This window comes from Leucopleurus acutus (assembly GCF_964270905.1).
Source record: "Leucopleurus acutus genome assembly, chromosome: 16".
NCBI classification, from domain to species: Eukaryota; Metazoa; Chordata; class Mammalia; order Artiodactyla; family Delphinidae; genus Leucopleurus; species Leucopleurus acutus.
Window position 1 is genome coordinate 59,218,574 of NC_139158.1, and position 14,429 is coordinate 59,233,002.

The following is a 14,429-nucleotide window of genomic DNA, read 5'->3' on the forward strand; positions in this document are numbered from 1 at the left end:
CGGCGAACAAGACAGTCTCTACCTTAGTTGAGGTTCTGTGCCTCGTCAAATCATATGGGTGACTTTGTGCAAATAACACTTTCTTAAGTGTCTCTTGTCCTCATCTGTAATATGGGAAGAACAGTAGTTGAAGGATTCACTGAGGTTAGACAGTTAAAGCGCTTAGAATAGGACAGGGCCTTGCACACATTAAATGTTAGATATTATTAAATAAATACATAGGATCATTTTTGACAATGTAAGTGTAATAGAGGAAAAGAATGAGCTAAAGAGTGCCTGGGGGTTGGGGACAGGCCACTTTGTTAGTGTGGTCACTAAAAACTTAACTTTTTTTGGATAAAATTTCAAATTTACATATAAATTACAAGAATAGTAAAGAATCTCATATTTTTAACCATAATAATAATTTGTTATATTTTACTACATTTGCATTATCATATTCTCTCTTGTGTATTTGTTTGTGTATGTATTATATATAATATGTTTTTGTATTTTCTTTTCCCCCAAAACCACTTTAGACTAAATTTCAGACATCATTCCCCTTTCATTCCTAAATATTTCTGTGTGTTCTTCCTAAGAACATGGATATTCTCTTGCAAAATCTCAGTACAATTATCAAAATCAAGAATTTTGACAATAATGCAATTCTTTAATATGTCTTCCATATTTAAATTTTGCTAATTGTCCCAATAATATAGCTATTTCCTACGATCCAGTCAGGATCACTTTGCATTTAGTTGTCATGACTCCAGAGTTTCCTTTACTCTAGAAAGGCAGTTAATTATTCAGCTTTTCTTTGTCCTTTATGACCTTAACTTTTTTTTTTTTTTTTTTTTTTGCAGTACACGGGCGTCTCACTGTTGTGGCCTCTCCCGTTGCGGAGCACAGGCTCCGGACGCGCAGGCTCAGCGGCCATGGCTCACAGGCCTAGCCGCTCCGCGGCATGTGGGATCTTCCCGGACCGGGGCACGAACCTGTGTCCCCTGCATCGGCAGGCGGACTCTCAACCACTGCGCCACCAGGGAAGCCCTGACCTTAACATTTTTGAAGAGTACTGGTGAGTTATTTTGTAGATGTCCCTAAGTTTAGATTTGTCTGGTATTTTCTCATGATTAGAATTAGGTTATGCATTTTTGGTAGGAATGGCACTGAAAGGAGTTGTGTCCTCAGTGTACCACATCAGGAGGCACATGGCATATTTTTATTCCAATACTGATGATGTTCACTTTGATCATTTGGTTAAGGTGGTGTCTGCCAAGGTACTACACTGAAAAGTTACTATTTTTCCCTTTGTAATTATTAAGTGTCTTGTGGGAAGATATTTTGAGACTACCCTGTTCTTCATCAGACTCTCACCCACTGGTTTTAGCATTCATTTATGGTTCTTGCCTGAGTCAGTTACTCCCATGGTTACAAAATGCTGATTGAAAGGCCTCTGTATTAGTTTGCTAGGGTTGCCATAACAAAATACCACTGACTGGGTGGCTTAACGGAATTTATTTTCTCACAATTGTGGAGGCTAGAAGTCCAAGATCAGAGTGTTGGCAGGTTTGGTTTCTCCTGAGACCTCTGTCCTTAGTTTGTAGATGGCTGCCTTCTGGCTGTGTCCTCATAAGACATTTTCTCTGTGGGGATATCTTTTCCTCTTCTTATAAGGACACAGCCGTATTGGATTAGGGCCTACCCTAACTGGCTCATTTAACTTAATCACCCCTTTAAAGACTTTATCCCCAAATGTATTATTGATACATTCTAAGGTACTGGGGGTTGTGAATTCCACATATGATTTTGGCAATGGTGGGAAGGGGGGAATTAAGTCTATACCAGTCTATAACAACTAAATCTATAACAGTGACACGAGCTGAGACCTCAAGCCAGCCATGCTAAAACTAGTGGAAAGGCATTTCAAGCAGAGGGAGTAAGTACAGCAGCTGTCAGGAACATGACTGATGTCAAATTTAAGCCAATGGGTGAGAATGTGAAATGGTACAACCACTTTGGAGAAAAAAGGTTTGGCGGTTTCTTATAAAGTTAAATATATATCTACTCTATAGCCCAGTAATTGCATGCCTAGGTATTTACCCAAGATAAATGAAAACCTGTGTTCACTAATACACTTGCATAAGGATGTTTATAGTGGCTTTTTCTATAAGTCCCAAACCGGAAAACACTCCAATGTTCATCAATAAATGAAGGGATAACCAAATTGTGGTATTTTTGTACCAAGAAATGCTATTCAGTGGGGGGGAAAAAAAAGGAATGAAGTATTGATACAACATGGATGAATCAAAATAATTATGCTAAGTGAAAGAAGTCAGGAACAAAAGGGTATATACTGGATGATTCTATATACAATTCTTGAAAATGCAAACGAATTTATGGTGACAGAAAGCAGATTAGTAGTTGGGGTGGGGGAGAGGGGATGGAATACAAAGGGAATTGAGAAACTTTTTGAGGGGATGGATATGTTCCTTATCTTGAAATTATCTTGTGATACTTTCAAGGGGGAATATGTTCAAAACACTTCAAAGTATACACTGTACACTTTAAATAAGTGCAGTTTTTGTACATCATTTTTGCAGCTTTACCTCAATAAAGTTGTAAAAAAAGTGGGGAAAAAGAGTACATACTATTTGATTCCATTAATGTAAAGGCAAGCTACACTGATCTGTGGCAGCAGAAATCATATCAGTGGTCACCTTTGGGTGGGAGTTACTGCTAATGGGCAGTAATGCATACCAACTAGAAGAACATTCCATGTCAGGGGGAAGAGCAGGTGCAAAGGCCCTGAGATGTAGCACCCAAAGCAGCCAGTGTGACTGCAGCGCAGGGAATAGGGAAGAGTAGTGGAAGCAGAATGGTGATGCTCCCTTCCCATCCCCACTACTTCAGTGGGTAAGAACGCCCAAGGGGCAGCTGGCCCTGGGGTGGGGGGGAGGGGTTCTCTGGGAAAGCAGTAGGCTCTGGGCTGGGAAGGAAAGGTTGGGTGAGTGGAGGAGTGTGGAAGGGATGGAAGTTGGGAGAAGGCTGAGACTGCTCCAGTGGGCTGGGTCAGACGGTAGTGGGAATGAGGAGGGGGCTTGGGAGTTGAGGGTTGGGGGCTGGAGGTGGCACCGGGCCATGGCAGAGAATCGTCTGAAATGGCGGTTGTAGCAGGGGAGCTGAGGATGGGAAGGGGTTAAGGGGAGAGAAGCTGATATGGGGTATGGGAGGAGGACCTCAGAGGGGCTGTGGATGTTCTGAAGGACGGAAGCTTGAGGTGGGTGCCTCAGTGGAGGGTGTACTCTGAGTGGGGGACGCTGGGGAGGGCTGTGGGGAGGCTATGCCATTGGCTTGAACTCCCCTCGCATGATGGAACTGGATTTCAGAGGCTCCAGGAGGGCTGTCTGCAAGAAAAACGGGAGCCTGTCATGCTTCCTAACAGCCCGAAGCTCACAACAATTACAGGGAGATACGGTTGACCCCATTTTATGAATGGGAAGATTGAACTTGGAAGCTGTCACATTACAAGCAAGTGGAATAGCTGAAATCTGATCCCCAGCAGCCTTGGGTTTTGGTGCCCAAACTCTTAACTTTTACACAAACCGGGGTTCTCCAGCTCAAGTGCACCTCAGCATCACTAGATTGCTGGACCCCACCCCCAGAGCGGCTAACCAGTAAGTCCTGGGTAGGGCTTGATTATTTTCATGCCTCACTAGGTCCCAGGTGATGCTGATGCTAACGTTGTTGGTCTGGGAAGCACACTTTGAGAACCACTGCATTACACTATACTGCCCCTAGACTGAGCACAAAGCTGAGGCAATTGTAGAGGATTGAGTTCTGGCAAAGAATTTGAGGATGGATTGGAGCTACTCACAGAAAACTAAGCAAATAAGCCAAGGTGATTATTAAAGCCAAGAAAACAAAGACAATTCGTAAGAAGAACACTGTAATCATCATAAACTACAACACCCAGCTGGAAATAATATTACACTGTCATTATAATGTAAGAACAGTACATTGATTTAACCAGAAATTATGATATAATTATTTTGGGAAAATTGGAGCAGGAGGGTGTGTGTGTGTGTGTGTGTGTGTGTGTGTGTGTGTGTGTGTGTGTGAGAGAGAGAGAGAGAGAGCGAGGGAGGGAGAGACTAAATTTTTATTCTCCATAGCTGTAAGTTAATAGAAAAGGTCTAAAATTTGAAAATCTTGAAGTGACACCATAGTCAGGTATAAAGAAGTAACCATAGAATGAGTTATTGCTTCATGGGATGGGACTTAGTGGTGAGAAAGGGGATTTTTGTTATAAGCCTTGTAATAGTATCTAACTCGTAGTAGTAATTAACTCTTAAACATTATGTATATTTATTACTTGGATTGAAATTGAAATTAAAAATAAGAGTGGGTGCGGGCTTTGGCCACCACTGAAACAGCCTGTCAGCTTGGTGGCGCTGTTCAGCTTCGGGCCATGAGGTGCTCCTCTTGTCCTTGAATCGCCTAGAAGCGATTAACAAGTAGTTAAGTACCCAAATCACACCCTGGGGACACCACACTAGAGATATTGCACCCACTGAGACTCAACAGAGAGGGCCTCTTGTTTATTTAACAAGGGTCTGAGTCACAGAAAACAAAGATGGAAGCAGATACAGCCACCCTATTTCCCAAACTTAACGGATTGTTCTCATTTCACATGTTCTTCCCATCAGCCACTTCAGGGCTCCGAAATTCCAACCTTTCCTCCTCTCCCTTCTGGAATGTCATAGAAATTCTTTGTCAGGCTATCATCTGAGTATTTGCTGCAGAAAATTGGTTGCTAAGTTCTTAGGAGTTGTTTATGGTTTTTAGAAAGGTAAAGGAATACAGTGAGCTAGCAGGGCAAAGTCCTTGATTCTATAACTACTGGGACATTCAAAATAAACTATTGGGGAATCTGGTTGAAAGGTACACAACCATAAGGCACCAAAGTATACTCATTGATCAAAGTATGAAGCATACAGCCTTTTAGGAAGGCAATTTGAAAATTTGTCTATTAATATATTTAAAAATCCATACACTTTGAACCAGCAATCTCATTTCTAGGATTTATCCTATAGAAACACTTACCCATTAGTGGAAAATATATGTGCTGCAAGAATTTTTATTGTGGTCATTTGTAATAATAAAATATTAGAAATACTCTAGTGCCAGAGATGGGATTAGTTACATACAGCCACATATTTGCATATAATGTAGCCATCAAAAAGGAGTTAGCTCTGTATATGCTACAGAACAAGTATTCACAACATATTGTTATATAAAAAGCAAATGTAAACTGGGATCTATAGTATAACCTCAAATTTTGTTTAAATATGTATAAATAGTTGCTAGCCTTCATTGAGTTGTTTTTCTGTATTGGGAGCTGTCCTAAGTGCTCTGTACATATTAATTTATTTATTCCAATACACTGTAGGGTAAGTTTCATTATTATCTCCATTTTCCATAGAAACTGAGGCACAGAGGGGTTATGTGACTTTTTCAAGGCCATAGCACTAAGAAGTGATGGAGCTTGGTTTCAAACCAAGGCATACCTGATTCCAAAGCTCGTGGTACTTACATGTTACATGTACTTACGTGTTAGTTTCTACATACATAAAGGAAATATTTGGACAAATAATACTCTAGATGCCAAGAAGAATTCTCTTTAGGTGATTCTTTCAACACTTCTGTATTATTTGAACGTTTTACGTACATATTTTTGGTATTAGTTTTTAAGTACTTTTTTGTAGATATGAAAAAACAATAAAATTCAGTTTAAAAAGAATGTGCAATAATGCAGACTGCATCTCATCGCTCATTTGCTCAGTGAGTACTGATTAAGTTCCTACTGTTTGCTGGATTAGGGACTGAGATGAATGAAACCCAGTTCCTGTGATGGAGGAACATAGAGTCTTGTGAGGACCAGAAAGAAGCAGCCAGTGCTCAGTCTTTTCTGGCTCTATTGCACTGTGACTTTCCTTTAGATTTTGGTTGGCCAGAGAGAAATGAGGCTGCGCCATAGGTATCAACACTCAAAATTTCCTCTTTCAACTAATGGAACCAGGTGCTATGCAGGGCCTGAACATTATACACTGTCTTTCTTCCTCTATAGAACTTACTATTATTGGTTCAACCAACATTTAGTGGGCATTAGGCCCTGTGTGTGAGTTGGGGATCCAGAGATGAATAAGACAAGTTCTCTGCTGGTAAAATCTGGTGTTGTGAGGAAAACTGCTATGTTTCTAAATAGTTATAGTTTTCCATTGGTGAAAATAATGATTCCAACAAACAATTAAGAAGTACTTACTAGGCACTGATTCATACACTTCTTACATATACTAACTTACTGAATTCTTAACCCTCTGATATACTATTGATATTATTATCTCTGTATTATAGATGAGGAAACTGAGGCACAGAGAGTTTAGGCAACTTGCCCAAGATCACACAGGTAGCATGTGGATGATCAGGAAATTCCAATCCAGGTAATGCTTAGAACAGCACAACCAAACAGCCCAGCTTGTGGGAGAGCAATCATGATAAAAATAGTATTAACAACTGTAACAGTACCTGTCACAAACCACACAGAGCTTTGTGGGTTTTAAGTGTTTGTACATACATGTCTCAATGTTAGGTGATCCCCAATATAAAGTGGGGATATAAAATATCCTCCCATATTTCATAGTGAGAAGGTTGCAAAAAAGAAAATATTTGGAGGGCCGTCTTGAATATATAAATTCTTAAGGCTGTAGATGAAATAATCAAATGTCTATGTATAATATTTAATTTATTATTTTAGGTATGCACATGCTTTCAAGATTATTCATATATTATTTAAATAATGTTAAATATATTATATATTAATAACTAATATATTAATTTAGAAATATTGGGTTTTTTCCTAATCTGACACTTTACGAAACAGCTTTATTTCATCTTGTCCTGTGCATCTTTGATCTCATATCTTTATTATCACTAGGGATAGTTTCTGAATCACCCAACTCACTTTCTAGATCACATACATTTCACTCCTAATTTGTTTGTGATCCAGCACTTTCTGAGCCTTTATATAATGCTGTCATTGACATATTTTATCCTTAAAGTCCCAGTTCACTCAATCTTTGGACAGTATTGTTCTTCTGTTTGCCCTACTGGTTTATATTTGTGATCCCAACATCCTAACATTTAATGGATTACTTTTAAAGTCCTCTTTATAAGGCTTGCATCTTTACAAGGGGTATGAGATCAGCCCCTAGTATAATGACTACATCTGTGTCAAAAACCCCTTCCTTCAGGTGACTTCTATAAATTGGTCTTTTGCAAACAATACTTTGTTGTTTAAAGTTATTGAGAGAGTCTAGGGAATACGAAAGACTGTGAGGCTTCGTAAGAACTTAAATATAAGGCAACTCCCACTTTCTTCTGAGAGATAATTTTTGGGGAAAACCATCCTGCCTTATATCCAGGTGTAGACGACACATTAACCTTATCTGTTAAACTTGGCAAACTTGCCTGTACAAATCTGTATAGTGGGCACTATCCTCACTTAACACATGAGTAACTTGAAACTCAGAGGTGAGGTGACTTGCCCGAGGCACCTCACAAGTGGCAGAACTGGAACACAGCTTGAACCCCAGTCTGTCTGATCCTCTCACCCACCCTCTCCCATAAAAGCACCGGGGAAGTTTCTAAACCACTTTCCTAATTTAGATTGCTGGCCCTGATAAGAATGTGGGGCTGTGTTGACAGAACACTAACACTGATTAATTTATTGTTCTTCTATTGCCTTATGCTTGTATAGCTGTGTGCAGTATTTCATAAAGAGAATGGCAAAGCAATTTGCAAATATAAAACCCAGATGCTTAATTTTAATTTCTGGGTTTCTGTTTCAAATTTATTGTAAAACAAGGCAGGTTGTTTATACCATAAACAAATGCCCCAGTATCTATAAAGATCCCTGGAAGCTGCTCTTAGGTCCTGAAGTGGCATATTTGCTTACATTTGTTTTGTTCTTGAAAAACAACCCCTTCAGGTATGAGGTGGGAAGAGTCAATGGTAGCTTGTTTGGGGGGTGCAAGTTCTCCTACAAGGCTGTGCTGGAGGTGCTTCCCCCAGGCTCCTGAGAGCTGTTCGTGCACATCTCTACCCAGCACTGCTCAGTGACATCACAGCAGCAGCTGGAAATCAGCCAGGTAGGGAGTATTTACACCATGGAAACTGGCAAACCTTACAAATCAAGGTTCCTTCTATCCCCCCTCGGCCCCTCCCCCAAATAATTTAACCTCCCTGTACCTTGTGAATAGCAAAAGTACTTCCCTTCTAGGTTTTCTGAAAATTTAGTGAGATAAAGCATGTAAAGCACATGGCACTGCTTCTATGTTTACTTATTTAGAAAAGTAATGCATATACCAGGTTGAAAAAAATCAAACAAACAAAAAAGTTTACAGTAAAAAGTAAGTTTCCTTCTCAACCTGGACTTCCATTCCAATTCCTATCCTGAAAGGCAGACTGTTTCTCAGAATCCTTTCAAAGATGTGCTCTGCATATATAACCATATATACATGTATACAAATGTGTATATATATATTTAATAGGTATATTTGTTTTTAATTAATTAATTAATTTTGGCTGTGCTGGCTCTTAGTTGTGGCATGCGGGACCTTTAGTTGGAGCACGCATGTGGGATCTAGTTCCCTGACCAGGGATCGAACCCTGGGCCCCCTGCATTGGGAGTGTGGAGTAGTCTTACCCACTGGACCACCAGGGAAGTCCCACAAATGTGTATATATATAAATATATATGTATTTATATATATACACACACTCACACACATTTTTATTTTGGCTGTGTTGGGTCCTCGTAGCTGCGTGCGGGCTTTCTCTAGTTGCAGCGAGCGGGGTGACTCTTCGTTGCAGTGCGTGGGCTTGTTGAGGTGGCTTCTTTTGTTGCAGAGCACAGGCTCTAGGCACATGGGCTTCAGTAGTTGCGGCGCACGGGCTCAGTAGTTGTGGCTCATGGGCTCTAGAGCATAGGTTCAGTAGTTGTGGCACACGGGCTTAGTTGCTCTGCGGCATGTGGGATCTTCCCAGACCAGGGCTTGAACCCGTGTGCCTTGCATTGGCAGGCGGATTCTTAACCACTGTGCCACCAGGGAAGTCCTGTATATATTTTTAAACGGCAGCATTTTACAACAGTGTTCTGCCCCTTGACATGTGCGCGCGCACACACACACACACACACACACACACACACACAACAAGACATATACTTCTCTATCTCTATATCTATCTATGATTATTATAAACTGGCTTACATAGATCTAACTTGTTATTTTTTTTTTTATTTTTTTGCGGTACGCAGGCCTCTCACTGCTTTGGCCTCTCCCGCTGCGGAGCACAGGCTCCGGACATGTAGGCTCAGCGGCCATGGCTCACAGGCCCAGCTGCTCCGCGGCATGTGGGATCTTCCCAGACCGGGGCACGAACCCGTGTCCCCTGCATCGGCAGGCGGACTCTCAGCCACTGCGCCACCAGGGAAGCCCCTAACTTGTCATTTTTAAGGGCTGCCCATTTCTCCATTTTTGGATGCACCATGGTTTATTTAACCAGCCCTCTGTGGGTGACATTCAGGTTTTTCCCCATCCCTTGCCAGCACAATGGGCATTGAATAACCTGTCTTTTGCACACAAAAACGAGTGTATCTGTAGACTCAATTCCTGGAAATGGAACCATTGGGTCAAAGGGTATAGGCATTTAGAGTTCTGGTTTGATTGTCACATTGCCTTTCAGGAGTTGTACCAATTTTCTCTCCAACCCATGGTGTAGGCGAGTCCATGAATCCCCACAGCCTTGGGACATGGTCCGACTTTTCAATCTGTGCTATCTGGCACCCTGGATAGGTAAATGGTCCTCATTATTATTATTGATGGAAAAACTCAGGTGTGAGAGTGGCCCTTGGGCACTGGATTTCCGTGAACTCTGCTTTGCAGGCTCTTTATCATCCCTGGTTTTCTTGAGTGAAGTTTCTCAGGAACATTAAGGATCAAGAGAGTGAGAAGCTCTAGTGCTCTGGGAAGCTCTAGTACAGCTTGTTCCCTGTCGTTGTAACAGAATCAGCTTTTTGAAATACAGGCCTTGTCATCTTGCTCTCCTCTCTAAAACTTTCTGTGGTTCCACATTTATCAAAGTTCTTGGACTAGCAGTGCCAGCATCCCCTCGAACTGGTTAGGAATGTACATTTTCAGGCTCCTCTGCAGACCTATTAAATCAGACACTCTGCAGGCGGGGCTAAGCTTCAACAAGCCCTCGGGTGATGCTGTTGTGCACTCAAGTTTGAAACCACTGCCTTACAGAATGAAGTGGCCCCTTTCCACCATGTGGCTCCAACCCACCTTTCCTACTGTATTTCCTTCTGTGTCCCACAACTTCTAAACACACCTAGCTACTGGCTTCTCAAACCTCCCTCCACTTTCTCACCTCTGTGCTTGGAACAGAAACCTCTAGTTGTCCCCCAATTTCTTATAGAGCAATAGAAGCTCGCATTTTATTCTTTTTTTTTTCTCTCTCTTTTTGGCCGCCCCACGCGGCATGTGGGATCTTAGTTCCCTGACCAGGGATCAAACCCATGCCCCCTGCAGTAGAAGCGTGGAGTCTTAACCACTGGACCACCAGGGAAATGCCAAAGCTCGCATTTTAAAATTGCATTTCCCAGACTCCCTTGAAACTATGTTCTGGCAGATGGTTTATGAAGTGTGCAACTTCCGAATTGTACCCTCTGAAGGAAGGAGCATGCCCAGCCTTCTGCTTGCCTACTTCCATAGGCTGGAAGGCAGACGTGGTGGTTCTGAACCACGAAAACAGGTGAGGGCTGGGCCTGAGGTGTGGTGGAGCATCAGGAGGGATGCGTCTGGGACCCTGACACTGTGGGGTGACCACAGAAGCCAGAAGACCACTTAGCCTAGACTGTGAAAACAGAAAAAGATAAACTTCCATTTTATTTATCAGTGTTACCTGAGGTTTGCATGATCACAATTGACCGTCTTACCTAATGCAATGCCTTCAGGTGTTCTGTGTTCCTCCACTTGCCTGGCAACAATCTTCTCTTTCCTTTCAAGAGACACTTTTAGCGAAGCCATATTATTTTAATAAGAATACGGACAGGGCTTCCCTGGTGGCACAGTGGTTGAGAGTCCTCCTGCCGATGCAGGGGACACGGGTTCGTGCCCCGGTCCGGGAAGATCCCACATGCCGCGGAGAGGCTGGGCCCGTGAGCCATGGCCTCTGAGCCTGCGCGTCTGGAGCCTGTGCTCCGCAACAGGAGAGGCCACAACAGTGAGAGGCCCACGTATTGCAAAAAAAAAAAAAGTCTCTATTTTAATTTCAAATATAGTAAATACCAGTTGATATAGCCTCATAAATGAAAATCTCTTTGTGGCCCTCAGTTCTTTATTTAAACTTTTCATTTTGAGATCACTGTAGATTCACGTGCAATTATAAGAAATAATATGGAGAGATCTGTGTACCCTTCACCCCGTCTCCCCCGGTGGTAACATCATGCATAACTTTAGTACAATATCACAAAGAGGAAATTGGCAGTGATACAATCCACCCATCTTATCCAGATATCACCAGTTTTACATGTATGTGTGTGTGTGTTAAATCTGTGCAACTCTATCGCATGTGTACATTTGCGTGACCTCTACCAGAGTCAAGATACAGAGCAGTAGTCCCCTCGCAAGGATCCCTCGTGCTGCCTTCCTGTAGCCACAGCCACCTCCTTCCCTCTCCCCTCTCTAACCCCTATTCTCCCGCTCTATCATTTTGTCAGTTCAAGAATATTATATAAATGGAATAATTCACTATGTAACCTTTTGAGGTTGGCCCTCTCACTCAGCATAGTTCCCTCGCGATCCATCCATGTTGTTGCATGTATCACTAGTGTGTTCCCTGCAACGGCTGAGGAGTGTTCTAGGCATGGAGGCACCACCGTTTGTTTAATTGTTCTCCTGTGGAAGGACATTAGGATTGTTTCTGATTTCTGGCTATTATGAATAAAGTTGTTATGAACATTCATGGACAGGTTTTTGTATGAATGTAAGTTTTCACTTCTCTGGGATAAGTGCCCCAAAGTACAATTGCTGGGTAGTATGGTAAGCACATGCTTAATTTTGTAAGAAGTCACTGTACGTTTTCCAGAGTGGCTGAACCATTTTACATTCCTACCAGCATTTTATGAGTTTCTGATTTCTCTGCATCCTCACCAGCATTTGGTGTTATTAGTATTTATTCTTTTACCCATTCCAATAGTTGTGTAGTGATACCTCATTGTGATTTTAATTTGCATTTCCTGATGGTAATGATGTTGAAAATATTTTCATATGCTTGTTTGCCAGCTGTATATCCTTTTCAGTGCAATGTCTGTCCATGTCTTTTGCCCATTTTCTGATTGGATTGTTTTTCACTCTTGAGTTTTGAGAGTTCTTTATGTATTCTAGATACCAGGCTGTTGTCAGTTATGTGGTCTGCAAACATTTTCTCCCAGTGTTTTTGTCCTCTTCACAGACTCTTTCTCAGAACAAAGGGTTTTCATTTTTAAATGATCCAATTTATCTTTTTTTTTTTCCTTTATGGATCATGCTTTTGGTATTAAGTCTAAGAACACTTCACCTAGCCCTAGGTCCTAAAGATTTTCTCCTATTTTTTTTCTCTAAAAGTTTTGTAGTGTAACATTTTACATCCAATCTTTAATCCATTTTGATTAATTTTTTTGTTAAGTTGTGAGGTTTAGGTCAAGGTTCATTTGCCTATGAATATCAATAATTTCTAAGGGATCCTGGAACCAAAGATTCAAGAACTACAATAAGGTGTATGAGGTACTCCAAGACAGGTATGTGCAAAGTGCTATGGAAAGGTTAACTTTGAGCAAGGTAGTTCTGGAAGACTTCCCAGAAGAGGTGACATTTGAGTTCTGCTTTGGAGAATGGATAGGATTTTACCAAGCAGAGGGGAAGTCTTGTTGCTTTCCTTTGTCTCCCATAGCCAGAGATATTCTCAGTGATGGGGTGAGTTTTAAAAGAGGGACGTATGGAAAATAAAGAGAAGGACCTAAGAAATCAGGCAGACCTTGATTGAAATCCTCCTTAACTAGCTAAGTTACCTTTCCTAAGCCTCAGTTTTCTTATCTGTAAAATGGGGGGATAATTCTTTCTTTTCAAGGAAACTGAGGATTAAATGAGATGTATGTAAACTGGCAAGCAAGGTATCTGGCACATTGTCGTCAGTCCTTTAATTACCTCCTCCTACCCTTTCATCATTCCATTTACCTTTTCTCCATGTGATGGAGTTAGATCCTTCCTTTAATGTTCAGCCTATGCTTAATTTCATTCTTTCCCCCCCATATTGCTCTAGATGAGTGATTCTCAAATTTTAACTATATATCAACCGTCACAAAACTGATGCTCAATATTTAATTACCGAGAGCCTTTTAAAACACAGATTGCAGAATTTCTGATTTAGTAGGTCTAGGGTAGGACCTGAGAATTTGCATTTCTAACAAATTTCCAAGTGATGCTGATGCTACTGGTCTGAAGACCATACTTTGAGAACCACAGCTTTAGATATTCCCTTTAATTGTCTCAATAAACTGTATAGAAGGAACCAAAATATCCACATTCTATATGTAAATAGATTTTCAAGGAAATGTTTGTTGTGTTTGTTTTTCAAAATTCGCAGAAAACTCAATGGGGAGACTTCTGGTTTTAAGATGGCTGACTTTTGTTTTTAATTTCGGCAAAAAAACACATAACATTAAATTTAGCATCTTCACTGTTCTTAAGTGTGCAGTTCTGTACTATTAATCATATTCAAGAGTGGCTGAGTCTTGTTTCTATCCTGTTCTCTTCTTATAAAAGCCACACCGGACACAAGGAGAACATGCAAACACCCTCTCTATCTTTGATGAAACCAGGAGACAGCTCCAACCCTGAGACAATAAATGGAGACAGGAACTGGGTTGGGGAGTGGCAAGCGATTTGACAAAATGGAGGAGGGTCAAACCATCCAGTCTAAGGAGGGGCATGTATCGAGGAAGAGCCTATTCACCCCAGAATCCCGGAAGGCTCAGGAGCTGGGAGAACCAGGTAGGGCAGGAGGTGGAGATGAAGCAGGAAAATTGACCCAAAGTCTCTGTTGTGGGGTATCTTGACCCCTTGCAGTCAGGCACTCACCCCTCAGAGGATACCTGGGATCGAAGCTCTAGAGAAATTGAACCCAAGAGATCCCAGATTTAGTGGCCACCGTATAGGGCAAAGGTGGGGGCAGGGGCATGGTGGGGGCTGGACTAGACTTATGGGTTGACTAAAAAGCTGCCCCCTGAATGATGACACCCCCAGTCTGTTCCCAGCCGAGCTCCAGAATATTTACACCTAGGCTGAT